Source organism: Nothoprocta perdicaria, unplaced genomic scaffold (assembly GCF_003342845.1).
Source record: "Nothoprocta perdicaria isolate Ctin4 unplaced genomic scaffold, notPer1 scaffold_34, whole genome shotgun sequence".
Taxonomy (NCBI): Eukaryota; Metazoa; Chordata; class Aves; order Tinamiformes; family Tinamidae; genus Nothoprocta; species Nothoprocta perdicaria.
The window spans coordinates 4,584,130-4,604,950 of record NW_020455577.1 but is presented as its reverse complement, the minus strand read 5'-3'; the positions used below and the strand labels follow the sequence as shown (position 1 = coordinate 4,604,950).

General features: G+C 38.8%; 1 long non-coding RNA gene across 1 annotated transcript; it reads right to left on the bottom strand.

Annotated features, from left to right (window-relative positions):
• Positions 1-253: 253 nt before the first annotated feature.
• LOC112951259 lies at positions 254-19,512 on the bottom strand. The gene is made up of 3 exons (XR_003250172.1): positions 19,458-19,512; positions 2,162-2,263; positions 254-387 (listed from the first exon to the last, which is right to left on the bottom strand). It is a non-coding gene; the product is annotated as an uncharacterized LOC112951259 (long non-coding RNA).
• Between the last annotated feature and the right edge of the window lie 1,309 nt (positions 19,513-20,821).

The window sequence follows — 20,821 nt, the reverse complement described above, 5'->3', positions numbered from 1 at the left end:
GTCTAAGTTTTAATAGCTCTTTGATTCAACTGGGATTTAGGCCGTGCTTAAACGTCTACTGGCCTTAAGCTTTATTACAGGGAGAGAGGTATGGTTCTTCACTCTTGCTATCCACTACAGAATAACACTCACCAACACCTAAGTCTTTTGCACAGTTCAGACAGAGTTTTGTCTTACAAATATCTGCCTTGCAGCCTGCTGATTTTGTCAAAATAATATACATTTGGCACTTGAGATTTCAACTTGCCTTTAGTTCCAGCGCTTCTCCCTGCATCTCCATTCAGCAAGGGGTCCTCTGCTGAGAAAATATCAGTATTTTGCTTCAGTGCTTTCTTGCAAGAGCCATAACACAGCCCCAGAGGGCATCATTTGGTCATGTAAGTTTACCTGCAATGGAAGAAAATAAAGAAAATCCATTACAGGAAGCACTTGGAGGAAAGCAGTAACCTGACCGTTACTGCTGGCTGCTTCCACCAAAACTGCAAGGCAGGCGACTGCAGAACTTAGCAAATAAAGGAGGTTTTAATTGCTTTTATATTCAATAATATTCTCCTACAATACCAAAAACAGATTTTATGTGTCTAGGTGTCCCAATGGCAGCTATCCAAGTTCAAAATCAAAGTCTATTAACATATGAGAATGCATCATATCAGCAGGTAACAACCACGCTGTTTAAAACAGGATTATTTGCCTGTATTGCCAGTTCATGCCGCGCCAGTTGCTCACTATCTGATTAATCTTTAAGGCACAATTCTAGTTTTAGCTCTGAGGAAGACATTTCTGAACATACTTTCTTAACTTATTAAGGTAAATATGATATATAGCATTAATTTAACAGGACATGGAATTATTTTAGGCAGGCAGGAAATGACATTCAATTTCCAAATGTATCAAAAATGTATGCAGGTTAAAATTTCCGCAGAATTCACCTTGGAGAGGGCTCAAAATCAGTTACTTGACTGATTTGAGACTACAAAAGGAGTCATTTGACAATTATGGAATTCTTTCCTGAAAAATGTACACACAACACCAAAATGGTCCAGCCAAAATCCATCTAAATGAAAAAAAAACCCACTCTATACATTCTTAAAGCAAAGGTATCCTTCTTACAGAAACATTCTTGTGTGAAATCTTAATATTCAGACTGTTATTTAGAGCCACCTGGAATTAATCCTGCATATTAAAATGGAATGTGTCTGCAAGGAATTTATTCTGGTCTGCAATAAGCATGCTCCATGAAGATTTGGGATGATGGCATGGATTAGCCTTTGCAAAACATTTTCACACTTTTTTGACTTTAAAGTATGTCTCTAAGTCTGGCTTTTTTTTTTTTTTTTTTTTTTTTTTTTTTTAATTCTAAACCTTGAACATAGCAGTGATATTTAATTTACCAGTAGACCTCTTTGTTCTACAGATGCATAATATGCTTCAGAAAGAGGTAATATTCAATTATCCCTGATATTGAAATAATTCCTGACTCAAAAAGCAAAGAATATACACTTATTTTGGATGCACTGTTCCAAATTATTCAGATATGAAATTATTCCAGAAAAAAACAGTGCCTTTTACTGATTAATATAGTAATTAACATACCTTTCAAAACAGCTTAAAGGAATACATCTCTAAGAATAATGGTAAAAGAACTACTAAACTACACACGTGCATCCTGACAAAGTTTATGTTAACTTTCACATTTAAACAAGGTCCTGTAGGAGCTGCCAAGTTCGAGGAGCTCTAGTAAGAAAAGGAGGAACCTACATCAGCCCTCAGGGTTCTGCACTGAGCCCTCAGCAAGGAAAATGCCCCTTGGTTGAAGGAGCTGCCTTCTCATGCCCTGCACTGGGTTGCCACACGTAAGCATATTTAGAAGGCAAATGATCTCACGATGAGTCCTTCGCTTGTTCTCTACGTGCCCAAGGTGACCCAGCAATTTCCAGGTCTTCAGAAATGAAGAGTGGCTTTCCAGTCAACTTCTCTGTGACTGATGAAGGCGCAAGGTTGACCAGCACACAACTCGGTATGAAATGGTGCTCTCAAGTATTGCTTGTAGTGAATTAGGGGATCTAAGTTCCCACTTCCCACTCTTGTGCTTAAACATACTGTTTTCTCTAATAGGAATGCATTTTCAAAATTTAATCTAGTCTCTTTGAGAAGTGCTTACCTTCACACAGCTCTTCAAACCTTCCATCTCAATGGCAAGGGAGCCACTCTCTGAAGGGATTTCAGTAAGTAGTATCAAGTGGGCCCCAAAAAAGCATTGACCCTGAAAGCAAGAAAATGGAAACAGTCACTTCAAACAAGGAAATTTATATTCTCCAAAACCCTCAGAACAAAGAGCATTCTGCTAATCTTAAGAGCTCTCACAGTGTTATAATTTACCCTATCTTGCAGCCTCATTGCCAGATGAAGCTCCTGCAGTGCTGCAGGAGTGCCGTATATTCAGCTTTTGTAACACAGTCAAGAGATTCCTCAAATGCTCTCAAAGATGTAACCTCCACAGAAATTCTGAAGGTAAAGACACAGCTGATACTCTTGGTGCAGATCAGAACAACATGAAAACACTTTGGGAAAGTGAATGGTAGAAACCTAAGGTCAAAGCACTTAAAAAGTATCCATACAGTTCCTTACTGTAACAGGTAACGCAAACTCATAAAATTTATAAAAGACTTATGAAGGACAGGAAATCAAGGGAAGGCCAATAATTTCTACCTTACATTAACAAAATGCAATGAAACAATTTCATGGGTCAAGCCTGAAAAAAAAAACATTCCTGGAGTTCCAATCAGAGCTCAAAATCCACTACAGACCAACAGGCTAGCGCTCAGAGCTAAATAACAGGAGTGCCAAAAGAAACAACATCATCAAATATTCAATGCATGCACCCAAGAAAGAGATGATAAATCTTAAATCTATGTTGGAGACCACAAACAGTTACTGCCCTGGGCAGTTTTGTAGTGTCATTCTTCCACTTCTTAGAAACGCACATTCCTTGTAGTTGCCAGTTTAGGAATGAACATTTGAAAGCGAGTTCCTCTGCTCTTACACTGAAGACTATATTCTTGTCTAAATGCAGCAAAGCCCTCTTCTGGCTTTTACTACCCATCTATTTATAGAAAGCAATCGTGTTATTATGCAAAACACTTCTTCCAGCCTAAATAAGCCAGGCTTTCATCTTTTCCTCATCAAATCAGTTCTCCATTTCCTCAAAAGCACTTACACGTATTCCAATTGGAAAGCATCTTCCTGAAACATCATTCAAACAATACTGAAACAAACACCATCAGTCAAGAACATCATCCTCAAGAATGGTGAAGAAAAGTTACTCAGCTGAACGGATGTAGCTGCCTTTTGGGTCACACAGAATATCAACATGAAAGGCCGGATTTATCTTAAGGCCAGCACAACGGTTGGTTTAGGGGAGAACTTACAGAGCTTAAGACGGTGGCTCTTTCTAGCCCCAGCGAGGTGTGTATGTTGGCTCCAGTGCTTACGTCCCACAGGCCCTATAGATCTGTGGTGCTGCACTGATTAGAAACAAATCATTAAACAGGCAGATCCCTTGCTCTAGCAGGTCAGCAAGATGAAGATCAATGCCAAAAAGGGGGAAAAAAAAAAAAAAAAAAAAAAAAAAAAAAAAAAAAAAAAAAAAAAAAAAAAGAGAGAGAGAGATCATTCCTACTCTCTGTGTTTATACTAGTATTGACAAATGTGGTCCAGGTCCAGTCTATGGTGCCCAGCCCAGGCAATGGGCTCCCTGTCTCTGGTGGAAAAACTCTCCTACCTTTAGGGATACAGGGATACAGGGTTGAAAGGCACCGATTCCTCATAGATAAAGAGCCACCAGGTTGGCATTACGTAGGAAAACTACCTAGGCCATCCCTGATATCTGACCTGCTTTGGCAGCACTATCTCCACAAGGCTTTGAACAGAAGATAAAAATCGCTACTGACAAGCAAAAATCCAAACTATTACATATAAATGACACTGAATATTAACAGCGTCAAAAAACAAACTACGTTTAAAATTAAAGCTGTCACCACTTATTTGATTAAAGTAACGACATAGTTTGGGTAAGATTTCCAGATACTCCTAGCAATCCACCTTGCTTAAAATTGTATTTTCCTTTGATGCACCTTTCATCCTGCAAAAGCCTTTCAAAATGCCATTCTTTGAAGCATGGCTTAGCATATTCTGCCCATCTAACCTTAATTATTGCGGGCTTCACAGTGAAGGAGATGGCACATTTCATTGATTGCTAGTACAGCACAAATTTGCAGAATGGAAAAAGTTATATATAATATAACTCATTTTCACTTTTGTCTTTCTAGACACAAAAATCAATTTCAGAGCGTTTCAGGCTTGAAAAGAAAACAATATTTTTCCTTGAATTTCTAAATTATTTCTAAATTAACCATCTTTGGCTCTCTCTCCCTAACGCCTCTGTCACGATCTGGGGTCAGGTATTCTTTCAGCAGGGAGTTGTACTTTATTTCACTGCTACAAGAAGTCACAAAACATCTATTAATTACCCAATATTCCCCTGCCTGAGTGCAGTAAAGGGAGACTTATTCCTAGACCTACAAATCCTCAACTGAAGAAATTAAATAATCCCAAAATTGCAATATCATATCAGATTAATTTATGATTCTTCATTGTGGCACAAAATTACTGCTACCAACACTTCAATCTAAAACATTTGGGGTCTATCTTCATGGCAGTGCCCCTTGACTTTTTTATCATTTATGTTGAAGCCCACGTGGCCAAATTAAATACTGAAACCTCAAAGTAAATCTGACAGAAACGGATAAGAAGAGGCGTGAGAGGATATTGCAGAGACAGATTTGGATTTCTGAGAAGTACCAATTTTCCTGGTGCCCTCTCATGCACGTACACAAATATGAACATCATCAGTAATCTTAACTTTTTTTTGGTACTTTAGAAAATGTGTTTTCTGTGCAATTTTTTAATGTAACATTTAAGATTTCAGAGGGTTATTTACAATAAATTTACTTTTGCAACATAAAATTAACTGAAGCCAGTTATAGACAAAAAAAAGTCTCGATATCTAAAATCTCTAAGCAACATCTACATCAATATGCTTATTTATTTAAAAAAATAATCAAGGGTTTGGATAAATATGCAAAAGGTTAAAAATACAGTTAGCACTCGCATTCACATTAGCACGTGAAAGAAATATTATTTTCTCCCATACTGTGAATATCTCTGTCAGCGTTTCTCAAGAAGGTACAGAAAGTCCTCCTTGGACATCCTTTCAAATACTTGAAAGCATTGAGGAGACACAGAAAATTACTGACTCTGAGATGAAGGCAGCAGTTAGGAGAAGTAACTAGCTCTGTAAGAGGTTTGCAAGGGAACATGAAAGAGAGGACAGGGGTTTAAGTCCATGACTTAATCGTAGACTCCTTGTAGGAGGCAAGAGGATGCATGGCCAGAGCTCTGGAGTCTCCAGAGCAGGAGGACAACAATTGGTTTTGGCAGACCCATTGGTAATGCCATAAGTCCAAACTGTCTCTTCCTTCACGAGTCAGGAAATGAGTGAAAGCAGCTGAGAACTACAGTTTCTACTACTAAAATATCTCCAAAGAGCTGAAATTATTACCTTGATTTATTCAAATAGTCATAGGCTACAGTGCAACATGGATGTGATGGCAACCAACTGAGGAGATGGCTGGTGAACATTTCAGGTATAAAGAGCTTTCTTCCCAAGATTACAACAGCGTATCATCTCCTCACATCATTTGCCAGGGCATAACTGAAGATACATAATGTTATAACATTTGGAGAAGTAGTATTTTTCAGAAATTTTCTTAAATTTCAGATTTTTTTTTGAATTTTTCAAAGAGCACCAATCAAGAATCATTTTCTGACAAAAATACACTGAATCACTATGTATTTCTGTAGACGTAAAAGACAAAGTTAGTTGCATTTATTGGTTGTTCCAACAACTCAACAAATCTTGACCATACCAAGCTTGTTTTAGGCTGACAGGAGGAAAATCATGAATACTTAAGTGTCTGGAGTACACGTAAAATATTTTAACTTCTTTAAGGCTCTTATAGGTTTAAAATTAAGCTTATGTATAAAAGATTTATTCCTCTACATGGCTTATGGGCCATCCACAATCTATCAAGGAGTTTTGCAACAGATATCATAAAAGTCATCATTGTTTCCAGTTTAAGCCAATTAGATTACAATGTTAACAGCAAAGAGCTTAAAACTCACAGTTTGTTAGATCTTATTTACCAGAATAATCTAAAAGTATTAGCAAGCATTTATTTTTCTTTAATAATAAATGAAAGGAAAATATTAAGCAGTGTATTTTAGGAATGTCATGTAAATATAGTAAAAGAGAGGAGAGAAAGAGAGAGCTAACTTAGAAAATAAGACTTACGCATCTTATTTATCCATCTCAAATTTATCTACTTCAAAACTCCTTGAAAACACTTTTTCATGCCCTATTTCCCTATATGTAACACTATAAATTATATTATCTAGCTCTGGAAATATAGGAACATGGAAGTATACAGAGAATGGCTTCAAGTGTTCCTAGCACTGATAGAGAGATAAAAAAGGGATTTGAGTTTTTGGTCAAAACATTTTCTCAGCAAAGGACAGGACACACAATAGCTTTTAGGGATTTTTTTTTGCCCACTGTGGCTTGTCCTTGGCAACGTAGCAAGACTTTAATTTTTTTCTTTTTTCAAATGAATCTTTCTTCCCATCAAAGGAGGAAGAAGGTGGTTCTGTTCCGGCCAAAGAAACGCTGCTCAAGTAGGGCGATGGAAATAGATCTAAGTAGCAATTCTAAGGTAAAGTTTGTGTCTGTAAAGTTTCACATCAGCTTCTTAAACTTCAGTAAGAGTTTTATCACATCTGTATGAGCTTTAATTTCAGGTAGGTAATTTCTATGTTTTGGAATTCAGGTTTTAAATAAGCCCTTAAGCAGGGTTTTAAATAAGCCCCCTCTGCCCTTACGCAGAGTAGTAGTTCCGTTGCTTTTAATGAGAGGACATGGAAATGTGTAGTTGGCACCCAGGAGGGCAGCCCTGGACACCTATTCCAAGCCTAAACACCACAATATATCTAGACCTGTGAGTTCATATGTGTTGCAGCTTAGCATGATCCAGGCTTTCCCTCAGCCTTTGAAAACACATGGACTTTCTTCACCCATTCTTGTGCCATCTCCCTAACATATATTTTTTGCCAGGCTTAACATTTTCTAAGGGCATCTATTATCTATATCTATTATAGCAGTATCTATTTCTTACCTATAGCAAAGAGATATTTCCTGTCCAGAACGAGACCTACTTCTCCACTTTGGAAAAATCTACTCGTTATTTTCACAGGATTAAGTTCAATATCCCACTGCAGAAGACTATATGTACCTTCATAATTAATTTCCATTGCTTTCACACTTCTCTTCCTTATATTTCCTTTTAAATATGAAGTTAATGAAACTGTGAACAGGCCTTTTCTTTTTTGAGCAAAAAGAACATCCTCACATGTTTCAGTGTCTTGTTCCCTTGACCAGGTATGTCCCCTTTAAACATACCAACACAATCTTCTACCTTTACAAATCATCTTTTTTGCCTTGTTCTAGAATTGCTTGTACCACTTTAAGTGATGATATTGCAGGTAAACACAATATTCAGTAGTGTAAAAAAAAAAAAAAGGGGGGGACATGAAAGGAAAACACAAAAAAAAGGAAGACAGAGGCTGAGGAGAAAACAGATTTTTTTTCCCTGCTCATATTTCTTCCTTTCGTATGTACCTCTCTCTTCACTACTAAACTACAATAATAGATTTCCTGATGAATGGCATAATGAAAGAAAAAAAGCCGAACATGCGAGAGAAGAGTCTTAAATAATGTAAAAGGAAATTTCTGAACACTCCAAGCCAGCCAGCTCTTCTACATCACAAATGTCTCTGAAAACTTTGTTCTATATTTATAGTTAGCAGTTTGTCTGTCTTGACAATTGGAAAGAAACATTTACTGTCTTCTTCTAGAGCGCCAGACAAAAATATAAGCCAAAAAACCATCCTCAGCTTCATTTTCTTACTGAATCACTTCTCATCAGAAAAAAACCTCACTATGTGAAGCGAAATGTCTCATATAGCCCTATAAAAAAGCTTTCTCAGAACTAATCCATAGGAGTTTGCTTGGAGTCGTCCTGCTCCATATTCCCTTCCTGATCTCCAGCGGGGAGATGACTTTTTGTGGCCCCAGAACTACTGTCTCTGGCCCTAATGAAAAGCTGTTAGTGTCACCTGGTTTCGTGGCAAGAAGCAGGACTACCCTGTCCTCGGGAGGTGCCAGCGCTCTGCCCATGGAAGACACAGAAGTAACCAGGTTACGTAGGTATTGAAAACTGCAAATAATCTTTAGACAAGCTGCGAAGTCTAATCCAAGATCTCCTTTTTACAGACAACTCCTGTTCAGAGATTGCGGAGTCCATAGCTGGGTCCAAGTTGGCTTTTGTGGTCTTTATAACGTAGATTGATATTTGGCTGCGAGAAAACTTGAAGAATTTATTGCTTGTCATAAGTCAAGCACTACTGATCCTGGTATAGGACACAGCATGTGAATTCAGGACTATTAATTGCATATGTTTTCTTCAAAATATGACTGTCACATGATGATTGTTCACTAAGAATGACTTGGGTTTACCACATATTCTGTCCGCATCCTTTCCTCACGTAAAATAGATTTACAGAGGAGCATATAAACATGGGCTTAACCTTAAAGACGTCTGAATGCCATTGTTGGGGGGGAAAAAAAATCCCAGAAACAATATTATATTCCATATTTCTTTGCTTGCTCAGATAACATCTAGGGCATTTGTAGCAGCAGCCTTTGGAAAGGGAATTACCTGGATACATCTCTTGGCAGCCCTGGCGCTTTCTGTAGGATTCATGTGGCATCCGAGGTGCCTCTCAGCGGAGCCAATTCATCAACTGGCTTTTAAAAACCAATCAAATGAAGCTAAGGAGTCGAGCTCCTCCAGGACGCAGAGCAGTAAATGAGCAACTCGACAAGAAAAGGGAGAGATAAGAGAAGCCACCAGCCTATGTTATTCTAATGCACACACACATATCATACATAAAAGCAAACGCCTCGTGCAGTGTGAATAGCAAGGAAAATCCTCAGTAGGGCAGCCAAACTGACTGATAAAACAATACTACCTGAAAGGTTGCTTTTTCAAAAACAAAAAAAAAACCAAAACAAAACAAAAAAAAAGTCTTTCAGATTAGAAGGAAAGGCATTTTTAAAGATATATTTTAGTATTCAAAAAGTATGAATGTGTGACTGCATTCTAGAAAATAAAAACTTGTTAAGTTTGCATAATATAGACTAGACGGGGTAGCAGGCCATGGAAACACTACTGAATTGTTGTTCCAACAGTGCTATTCCCTTAAAACCTCTCAAATCAACCCTACTGCTTCAGAAACACCTCAGTTTTACAGCAGACGGGTGGCACCTTATGGGCTTGACGCACCTTACAGCAGGAGGTGGCACTTCCAAGCCATCGGTCTCCACACGAACTCACTGTAAGAGGTGTGGCCTCAATGTACAGCGAGGGACTAATGCCAATATCTTAGTGCTTCGTGCAAATAAGCCCGGTAATGCCAGGGTAAATGTAGCTTCAGGAATCGCTGACATTTGGAAAAGCGCTGTTTGACACTTGAACCCCTGGGTCAGCTTTACAATTTATATAAGCTGCTCTGTGGCTTATTACGATATGTTTGCCAGCATGAAACAAAGGTTAAGTGAAATTCTACGCAAATTACAACAGGATTAAAACGCCAAATATTCCTCTGCCGCGGAATCCAAGCGGCTCCCGTGTAGATTGCCTACTTTTAAACAAAAATCAAGTAATAACCCCCCACAATTTGCAAGGAAAGGGATAAAGGCAAAGCAGGCGGTTCCTGCTGCAAAAGCAGCCCTTGACCTTCGGACTCTTCCGTCCCTTGGCAGATGGGCTGGGACGCAGCGCTGGGCGGCAGCGCTGGACCGGGGCCAGGAGGGAAGCAAAGGTTAGAGCGATTACAGCAAGATATACGTGTGATTGGCCCAAATTAGCAGACAGCACTCAGAACTAACAGAGAAATAAATGATTTTCAGCAGAGAAGACTTAAAAAAAAAAAAAAAGTAATTTTTTTAATCCTTTTTCTCTAAAGGCGACACAATACGATCACACATATCTGAAATTAAATAACTGTTTTAATTATCATACTATTTTACTGATATAGATATAGTCTCTCATTAGGCTTTTTCTTTTTTTTTTTTTTTTTAGAATTTTCCATTTATTATAACTATAGGTCCCTTAAGACTGTCATATTGAATTTTGCTGGTCTCTAAAGTAATGAATAGGTAATTAAATCTCCGTTAAAGGTAGTTCTATGGCCAAACATCGCTCATTTCTTCCAAGCATCTGGTTGCCAATTCAACTTCCAGTTTGCAAGCCTTGATAGTTCTTTGACCCTGATGAGAGAACTTTTTAATAGAAGACTGTGAGATGAACAAGAGAGGAGCTGCAAGGAACGGGGAACAGCAGGAGCAGGAGTGGAGGAGCAGAAGATCTACTGTATTTGGGGGACGCAGCCTGCACAGCTGGACATTTTTAGCATCTGCAACTAATAATGTAAGAAATTTTGTAAGAAATTAATGCCACCAGCTTCTTGAACCACAGAGGGACTGGAAAAACACATCCAAATTAGCAAGGAACCTTAATGATTCTATCGATGAGGAAATTAATAATTCTGTCTTGACAACAAGGTTTGGGAAAGCACGCAGCCAACAAACTCAGGTTTACTAATACTAATCAATACTGTGTCAGAAGCAGCAACTTTTCAGTGAATAAAATAGAAATCCTAAAGTCATAGTCTGGATTGTAGCCATATGGGGTGACAGCCTGGTAGGTGAGGCTGCAGACTCTCCGTAACTATAAGCTCATGAGAAAAAAAACTACCAAATATTTGCTAGGAATACACAGGAGAGTTGATTTCATTTTGGGTAAAGAACAAAATGAGAGGAGACAAAAGTTTCTTCTAGTCCTATGATTTTATGGCTCAAGGTTGTATCCTAATACATACAAGAAGTATAAACTTAAGCATGCAAAGGTAACCTTTTTCAGACATTTGCTAACTTTTGATGGATTGGCTTCATTAAGAAAAAAAAAAAGATATTTAGATCCCAAGTCTGCTCTTTAATTAGAAAGCATCATTATTTGGCAAATAGAAACTAGCATATTGACAGTCATCCTGCATACACAGATACAGATATATATAGATGGATATTAAGAAAGAACAACAAAAAACACATTTTCCCCTAAGCAATTTTAAAATGCAAACTGCACATTTAAGCAGAATGTTTGCTGCCTTAACAATATTAAAATACTGTGTATGTAAATATGTAAAGAGCAAAGCCTCTCAAGGGTAAATAAAGCATTTGCAAACAATAAGGACCCATATGTTTCAATACACACAACTGTAAATTCTTAGAATAAAACACTGTGTAGTCTTGTCAAAGAGTCTCAGATGAAATACTATCTCCATTAATCATTTTATTAAAAAAGACATTTCAAAAAGCAGTTAAAATATCAACAATAGCCTCTTCCTCCCTTAGATTGTACATTGATTTCCTCTTCTTGGTCTTGATCTCATTCCTAATTTACAAAGTGTGACACACCAATGTGTGTCCTATCTCTCTCTGACAGAAATGCATCTCCAATGTTGAACAACTCAACCAAGCCAAGGCATCCTACTCTCTAAATGCTAAAATGATGCATATTTCCATGATCTCATAACAATACTGATCTGCACAGTATTACAGTATTATTTAAAATAAAACATTGGACCAGTAAGGAAGAAGACTTCCCATCCACATATTCCCTCTGCTAAGAGCTCTTGAAGAAACTCACCACCACATCAAACAACATACCTGCAATATCAGCTATCATTTGCATGATGAAAATCCTAAAATCAACCTGATTTTCTACCAACAAAGCACCTTAAACATAAAATGCAAGTGCAGTGCACTGAGGACTTTAAAAAAAAAAAGTGATAAAACCATTTGAATAAGTGTATTTTAAGTGTATTGAATAAGTGTATTTCAAGATACCAGCTTGATTAATATTCCAATTGAGAACTAGTTATTGTACAGACACAAACAAAACACAGGGAGTTCACTCACTCTTTTCCCAGCATCCTCTTAACTAATTTTTGCCCTATTAGACTCCTAAATTGTCTTTGAAACAATGTCACTGAGAAATATATGAATTATACCCTCAAAAATAGTAAGGACCACCACAGTCTGAAAGAAATAGGAACTAAGACAGAAACTAAAAGTTTCTATCCCAGACTCTACTGGAATATTTCAGAATATTTCAGAATATTTCAGAATATTTCAGAATATTTCAGAATATTTCAGGTTGGAAGGGACCTCTACAGATCATCTAGTCCAACCTTCCTGCTCAAGCAGGCACACCTASAGCATGTGGCACAGGGTGGCATCCAGGCGGGTTTTGAAGACCTCCAGAGTAGGAGACTCCACAACCTCCCTGGGCAGCCTGTTCCACTGCTCTGTCACCCTAACAGTAAAGAAGTTGCTCCTCACCTGGAGACGGAACTTCTTGTGTTTCAGCTTGTGGCCATTACCCCTCGTCCTATCGCTGGCCACCAGTGAGAACAGCCTGTCCCCTTCCTCCCTGCATTCTCCCTTCCTGAACTTATACATATTAATCATATCCCCTCTGAGCCGTCTCTTCTCCAGAGAAAACAGGCCCAGCTCACTCAGCCTCTCTTCATACGAGAGATGTTCCATTCCCTTAATCATCCTGGTTGCCCTCCTCTGGACCCTCTCCAGAAGCTCCACGTCCTTCCTATACTGGCGTGCCCAGAACTGAACACAGTACTCCAGGTGCGGCCTCCCCAGAGCTGAGTAGAGGGGCAGAATCAGCCCCTCAGAATAGAAACAGCCTAGATTATTTGATGAAAAACATACAACTAAAATCATATTTCATAGAAAAGGGTCCATAGTACTACACAGCCTTTAGCAATTATTGCTGCAGATCAAAACCAATTACAGGTAATGACACTCCAAAAAAGGTTTGAAGAGACATCTTACTGTTTGGATAATGTTGGATAGCACTCCAACATGTTGGATAGTTTGTATTCTACATATTTATAGATATAGATGCATAACTAATGCATGTAATCACTTATTTTTCTCATCTTTAACTCCTTGTTTTCTTGACATTATAAATTAAAATTCTATTTTCTGTATATGACATTTCTGGTCATTTAAAATAAAAGACACTAAAGTTACTATTACAGTCTGAATATACCTTTATTTCTATGCAACTAGCTGATCAAATATTGCATTACTGAGATTTATTTGATTTGGGTCATGGAGTAGAATTATCACTAGCTGCTGGGACATATCTCAAGTAGCCATCGACTTTTGAACTCTTAAGGAGAGAAGTTTCATCTACTGTATCAACAAATAATTTTAACCTAGAATCCTTCCTGTTTTCAAACACAATGCCCAACAATAATAAAATTCTACCTAAATCTCCCACAGATTTCTTGTGTTTTTCACAAGACTACAACTTCTTTTGTACCACACAGAAGTTTCTGTAATACAGAATAAAGCAGAACTTCCATGGACAGTATAGAAAATTAAAATAGATAAAAGAATATATACAAGAACAGATAAGCCTGGCTGACTGTATTTTCAGCCAATATCCTCATCCAAAATAGCTAGTTTTAGCCAAATTTTCAAAGATAAATTATTTACATCTGTATCACACATATGTATTGCAATGATCCAAGGCAGTTTTGCTTTCAAGAAACATTAAAGGGGATATGGTTCCTCCTGATAAAACTGTTGGCTGTCTTTTATTAAGATTTTACAGAGAATGAAATCTGCCCAATCTTAGTCCAAGTGGAAAATTCAATTAGGTCAAAATTCAAATTCATGATAACTGAATGACAATGATATAATTACTGAACCAGGCAGCTTCCAAAAGCTCACAGGTCCTTCCATGCCCAACAAAAGAAAAGCGGTGCTTTTCAGTTCAGTTCATAAAACGCTCTCAATGCCATCACAGGAAAGTCAACCAATAAAACAAATAATTAACAGTAGAAATGAGCCTTCAAAAAATCTAGCATATTTTAACAGCAACAACATTTTCACTACGCTCCGTTTCTTTCAATAGAAGCTGCTGTTCTGTCCTTTGGGTTCTGGTCTTACTCATGATTGGGTCTTTTCCCTCCTTTGCAATATAAATAATAGGAAATACGCAGCAGTGCTGTGGATGTTGTCCTAACTGGTTTTCCTGTTTCTCACAAAACTAAACCTGAGGGTCTACCACATCGATGCTTCAGCTCTACTTATTTATTCAGAGCTTCAAAGCACTTCTTCGCCCTCTCTCAATATTTGGGAAGAATGTAATTACTGAAAGCAGCAACACAGGCAGAGGTCAGAGCCAGACTTACCTAATTCAAAGCCAAAACAGTGGTCCAAGATAATTCACAAAGAATTTTATTTGACAGGACAGCAGTTGTCCATCCCTGGACCAAGTCCCCTGCAGGTAATCTTATCTGACAGACATCTGCCCCACAGGGTTCCCTAATTTTTCAAGAACAGGGTTTCTTCTCTATTTTTTCACATTCTTCTTACACTGAACCAGGCTCCGTCATTGCTGGATAAGGCCTGTAAATATCAACCTTCCCTCCATAACCTTATCCTGTGATGCTCCCTCTTGCTCTGGTCAAGAACAAAACAGCACAGAACCTGGGCAATCAGATGCATCTATAAGACAAGAAATCAGCCCAAAAAGGGGGCTGAAAAAATAAAATTTTGAAACAAGAGTTGAGTGGAAGTGGTTTTTGTCGCTTCCAGGTAATTTGTTTCATACCTCAGGAGTACTTGACCCACACTATTCCCTTCTTATGCTCGATCCTCGTGCTGAAGGACGTCAGAGGTGCTCACTCAAGGTTCTTCCAGAGGATCTTGGCAGAATGTGATTTTATTTCCTATCCTTACTTCTCCAGTTTGATTTTGAGATTTATAAACAAGACAGATAAGCAAGACTTAAATATGCAGAATGTATTTTCCTTCAGATCATGCTTATTCAGACTTGGAAACCTGCATACATACATGTAAATATGTATATGTGTATGTAAAATGTTTTTTTCTCCCGTGGAAACACCATGGAACTTACACTGAGGAGTCTGATTTACACTTCCATGTGCTGCCAGGCTTTGCAGAATGATACAATGCCTGGTTAGACTGTGAACTCCATCCTCATTATAACATCACACTTGGGAGTCAAGTGTTTTAATCATTATGTAGAATGCAGCAATTCAGGTGGTCATAATGAGATTTAACAAAGCAAGAAGAGCCTTCAGACAGAGCCCTAGGTAACATTAGGTCTTATTAGAAGAAGAAGAAGAAAGTATCTTCCTGCTCTGTAGCATATTCTGGAGGGACTGTCAATAGCTGTCATATGGCTGTTCATTAATTGTGATTCACTGCTTTGAGAAATTTATTTTCAAAGAAAACCAGAAGCTCAGAATTCATTTCATTTTGATTGCTGCAAAAATCACACTGCCCTCCAGTAAATTTCAGGATGCCAAAAATTTCAGGAAGGTTCCCCTAATTAAAGTGCCAGTACTGTGGGGAAGGAGGAATGAAGTTGGCCACTCTTGACCTAGCAGGATAACATGCTCTGCTGATCTGCAATCAGATAACATATCTCTCTGCTAACACCACTTCCTGGAGAGACCAGCCTAACCTTCTCCTCTGCCAGGAAAAATGCTCTTTACATTAATTAATCCTTCTAGAAATTTTCCCCTGTGTGCCAGGGCCTGGGGTGAGCACACTCGTAGTACTATCACAAGCCCAGGAATGAAAATACTTTTGCAGTTGCACTAGATTTGTATCCAAGTCATAATATACTTGCTTCCTTTTAATAAAGCTGCTTGTACAGATAGACCAGTTGGTCAAATTCCTCTCAAATCCACCCTTGTGGATATGGAGCAAGTCCATCCCCACCAGAGCACCTCATCATGGGCTCTGCTTGGTCACAGGTTGCCCATGGCCATCTGGAGAGCTTGGTCAGCCTTTGGAAACAAAGCAAGCTCCAGCCTCTCCTTTGTCCCGAATCAAACATTTAACAACATTTAACCACTCACCACAGTGTTTAAAGAGTTATGGATCATCTACGGGTCAGAATCCCAAAGTTAATGCATCCTAATGACCCATTTTGTTTGACTTTTACAAAGAACATGGAGAAGAGGGAAAACTCACGTGACAATGTAACTTATGAGGGGTGTCAAAGCTAAACTCAGCTTGGCACTCTTCACTTTCTTGCAAGCCTTAGACACCAGTGGAACCCTGACTAAAAGCAGAAAATAAACATGAGGATATCAAAAAGTGTTCCTTCCTTCCTTCCATTTATATTATGTACAACACAGACTTAGAAAATCACACACTTTTTGGAAATGCTGATTTTAGGCACGTGTTTCAATAATGTCCTGAATTAACCCGCGAGACCTTTGTCATATTTAAACACAAATCCACCTAATAAAACAAGTTAGGAGAACTGATCCTGTTGATAGTGAAGGCTCAAGAACATCAATGTATCCTTCAAACTCTGGACCAATTCTCACATTGACCTTATGAGCAGCCTGGAGTTTGCCTTTGAGTTTTAGCTCTGATGTGAGACTGAAAGCAGAAGTTTCCGCTGTCACTACCACCCTTAAATGGTTAAAACTTATTATTATACACAAGGTACCTGTTCTGAGGAACACACTTTCAGGGAGGAGAGAGAGAACTGCTGCCCATAAAGGACACCAGGGGAAAAAAGCTGGCTGTTTCTTACCAAGATGGATGTTTCTCCGTCAGAAGCTACATCCTAGTGCCTGCCTACAGAGGAACAGAATAGCAATTAAGTGCACAGTGTGCATCTCACATGCCATTAAAGACTCCAGCACTTCTGTTGGGAACATTGTCTAGGCCATAAGGATCCCCGCGTGCGTTTATCCCTCATCTGGGGGCCGTATATCCAAGTGGTTACTTGACGTTAATCCCCCATAAGCCAGAAGGGGGGCGTGGGAGGGTTGGAAATCAAGAGTTGGGGAAATTCTTAATGTATGTACAGGCTAATGAATGACAGAGGGGACACACAACTTGTCCCCCTCCTTGCTCCCAAGATGGGGAGGATCTGCTGACTTCCTATGGCCTTCCTATGGCTGGCAGACCAGTTATTTATCCAATTCTCGGTAAGTTTTGCAGCTAAAAAGTGATGTCTGGATCTATGCAGCTACTACCACCAAGTCCCAGCTCCTTAAGAGGCACATAGAGCATCATTCCAAGTTGATATCTGCTCATGTTGCAGAGGGTTTGGTATTCGCTTCTGACCCACATCTGGGCATTAACTGATCTGATTACCTTGCCCTTATACACATCTTCTAACTTCTTAGAGAAGTAATTCATGAGCAGTTCCTTAACACCTTTGGTTCCTTGCTTGTACTTGTGTGAAGTTACACTTTGAGCTCTTCGAATTAATCCAAAGATTTTCTCAACCACCTTCAAGATCTTGATTGGGCAAAAAAGGGGCAGAGAACATGAACATCAGGACAAAACTCTGCCCGTCCAATTAACCTTTCAGCAGTTTTGGCAGTCTAATAATCAATGCTATCAAACCAGTACAGAAAAGCTTTGTTAGAAAACTGTTAAAATTATTTTATGTAAAATTCCCAGTACATGTCTCTTTTCCCTTGGGCTTGGACTTGCCCTTCCAGAGCTCTCCAGGTCTTAAGGCAGGCACCACTTTGTCCCAGACACAATGAACACAAGAGGGTTATGAGAAATGCAAACACAACCAGATTCACATAAATAACTATAAATTAAATATTATAATATAAAATATATTAAATACAAATTATAAATATAATTATAAATTCCTTAAAAAACAATAGAACTATTTCACAAATTAAAATTTTGCTATAATACATTGTCTGAGTTTGAAAATTAATACCATCACATATAACCTGCATATAATAGCCTGCTACTTGCCAGCGTATTTTTGTAGAGCTAAATTGGGCACATTTCTTCTATTTCATCAATTCACCTCTGCTTCCTGGAGCTCTCCAAATGCTCTGTTTTATAAACAAACTAAATTTCATTCATATGTGTGTATACAAACATATATGAAGTGTTACATAAATAGGCATCCATATGTTGGCAATTTTCTAATTACGATCATTATTAATAAAAGGAGGTACGTATCTATCTGCACACAAGAAACAAGGTTGCTCTTGCTGGCAGATGAAAATAGCTGAAACTGGGTATTTTTCCTTATTTTCCTATTTTTTTTCTTCCTAATCTTGAGGAAAAACCCCAAACAAAACAAAACTCCATTGCTTCTTTGCAAGCTAAAAGAGGAGAGAACAATTTCTACTAATGGGCACAGCTTCTGCATCCCTACAAGGACGTGAATACATTTCTGTTTGATTAGCAATTAGAGCCTAACTTAATGTCATACCTAAACTTCTGCACTATTAATGTAAAAATAAAATAAAAGGCTTTAAAATCATGTTGCATTTGGAGTTTTAGCACAGAAGGAAAACCAAACTAATTAATCCCTTTTTACCTTTTACAGAGCTTAATGGCTCTGATAATATCGCCAGGAAAGAACATGCTTGCGCTAGCGAGAGCTAGATCTTTTGCTTAATCCTTCATTTGGATATTGATGGGCACATTACAAAATAGTGCATTAGGTATCTCCAAGCAGGGCTTTGCTTTCTGAGTTAATGGGACCCCCAAACCAATGCAGGTGTATTCGAGACGGTAGCATATTCCTAAAATCGTAATTCTGCTGAATTTCAAAGGGTTTGGGTGCCTTAATTTTGCAAAGTAGCTGGCAGAGGAGCCACTTTGGGTGACCCAGAAGGGTCCTGGAGACTCCAAGTCCACGAGCCAAGACCAAGGGATGACCCAAGAAGCCCAAACCAGCCCTAAGTTCTGATGCAAGAAAGCCCAGATCTTCCTACAAACCCTGGAATTGCATCTGCTCTTCCAAACCCATCCAGAGACGGCCGGAGCCAAAGCAAAGCGCACTGTGTAAGGACAGACACTTCATTCTCCCTTTTTTCCCCCTTTAATATTTTCTCTCTTCCCTAGAATTCATTCGTCAAAGGAAATTACAATAAATTTCCTCAATGATTTGCGTCTCCTGCAGGCAGTTCTGACATCTTTGCTAGGCAACACCATACCTTAACACATAATTTTCACTAGAACATCATTCACATCAGTATAACAAAAAAAGAGATGATTGTTTTCAGAATCATTTTTTTTTCCTCCTGAATCATATGCCTCAAGCAGGGAAGGAAAGAAAAAAAAAGAAAGAAAAAAGAACAAAACTTACTTTAATATTCCAGCGGAATCATTTGACCAGGCTCTACAGGCAGCGTGAGAGCAATGGGAAGCTCTACACCAGCTACACCCAGGTGTTCCTCATTTCCCATTTCTCCCATTACAGAGTGCAGCCAATTATTTATTTCCAAGCACTGATTTGCAACCCAAATCCAAGGTTTTAGCCCTCAAATTCAGCCTACAATAACTGCAAGTGCTAAATGTAAATGCAAATAACTACTTTTTTGTATGCTCAAGTGAACGGTGCACTAGAAATAGCCAGTGACTTGGTATTCGGGAGCACCTGGTCAAGGCAGCCCCTGATGCACCTGAATGGGATTTTATTTCACTATTCACCAAAAGCCTCCTTGAACTAGAACTTTCAGCCCAAACTGGTAGGGAACTCTGGATACATTTGACAGATAAGTATTTAAATGTTGGTCGTCCCAGCAATTTCAATGAATATGCACAATGCAGAACCCATCTGCACAAAGAGCCTCACATATAAAAGATTAAACGCCGAGCATGATAGGAGAAAGCCCCTGCGGGACCAGCCTGCACAATGGCAGCTTGTGTTCAAGTGCACACAGCAGCATGCAAAGGGAGGAGGGGGAAAAACAAAAAGGCTCCATCTATTTAATCACAAACCCTGTTAGTTTTCAGAACAAGCCTCGAATATTGTCGATTTATGTCCGTTTTGTAAACAGGCTCCATAGGTTGGAAAGAGCCAACCCTTCTGCTCCGCAGGAGGAGGGTTGGGTTTGCTCGCAGTCACAGGGGGCTCCTCTGTAATTATCCAGGATTCCTCCCTATCCAGGTCTGCAAATCCATCCCGTTTCCTGTTCCAAATGCGCTCCCAGCACCGCCAGTCCTCGAGCAGCTTCTCCGTAAGCTCCTTATTCTAACCGGCCTCCAAATATTTCACCCAGGCTGGAGAAACCCGGAGAGGGTGTAAAACAATACAGAAGGAATCAATATGTTTGGAAAACTGAATATTTGCAAAAAAATATTTTATGACTATTGATTTTTAAAGGGAAACCACTGTTTGGCATTTACAAGGAGCTCAGACCTCAAAAAGCACAAGGCCTTCTGTGCAAGCCCAGCACTTTAGAGCAATGCTATACATCACCGAGAGCTCCTTTTATGCAACTTCCCTGTTTGCTCCAGACGGCTACCATCTAATAACAATTTCTTTGCATTAGTTTGTTGACTTACACATCTTACTGACACAGCCGTCCTGCAATACAAACGATTGTCCTGTTTTTCTTTCAAAAGTACCTTTTCAAAAGTACAAAAAGTACCTCTTTTTCTTTCAAAGTGCCACAAAAATCATGAAACTGCTCCCTGCATCTCAGATACTGCAGCCTAGTTCAAAAC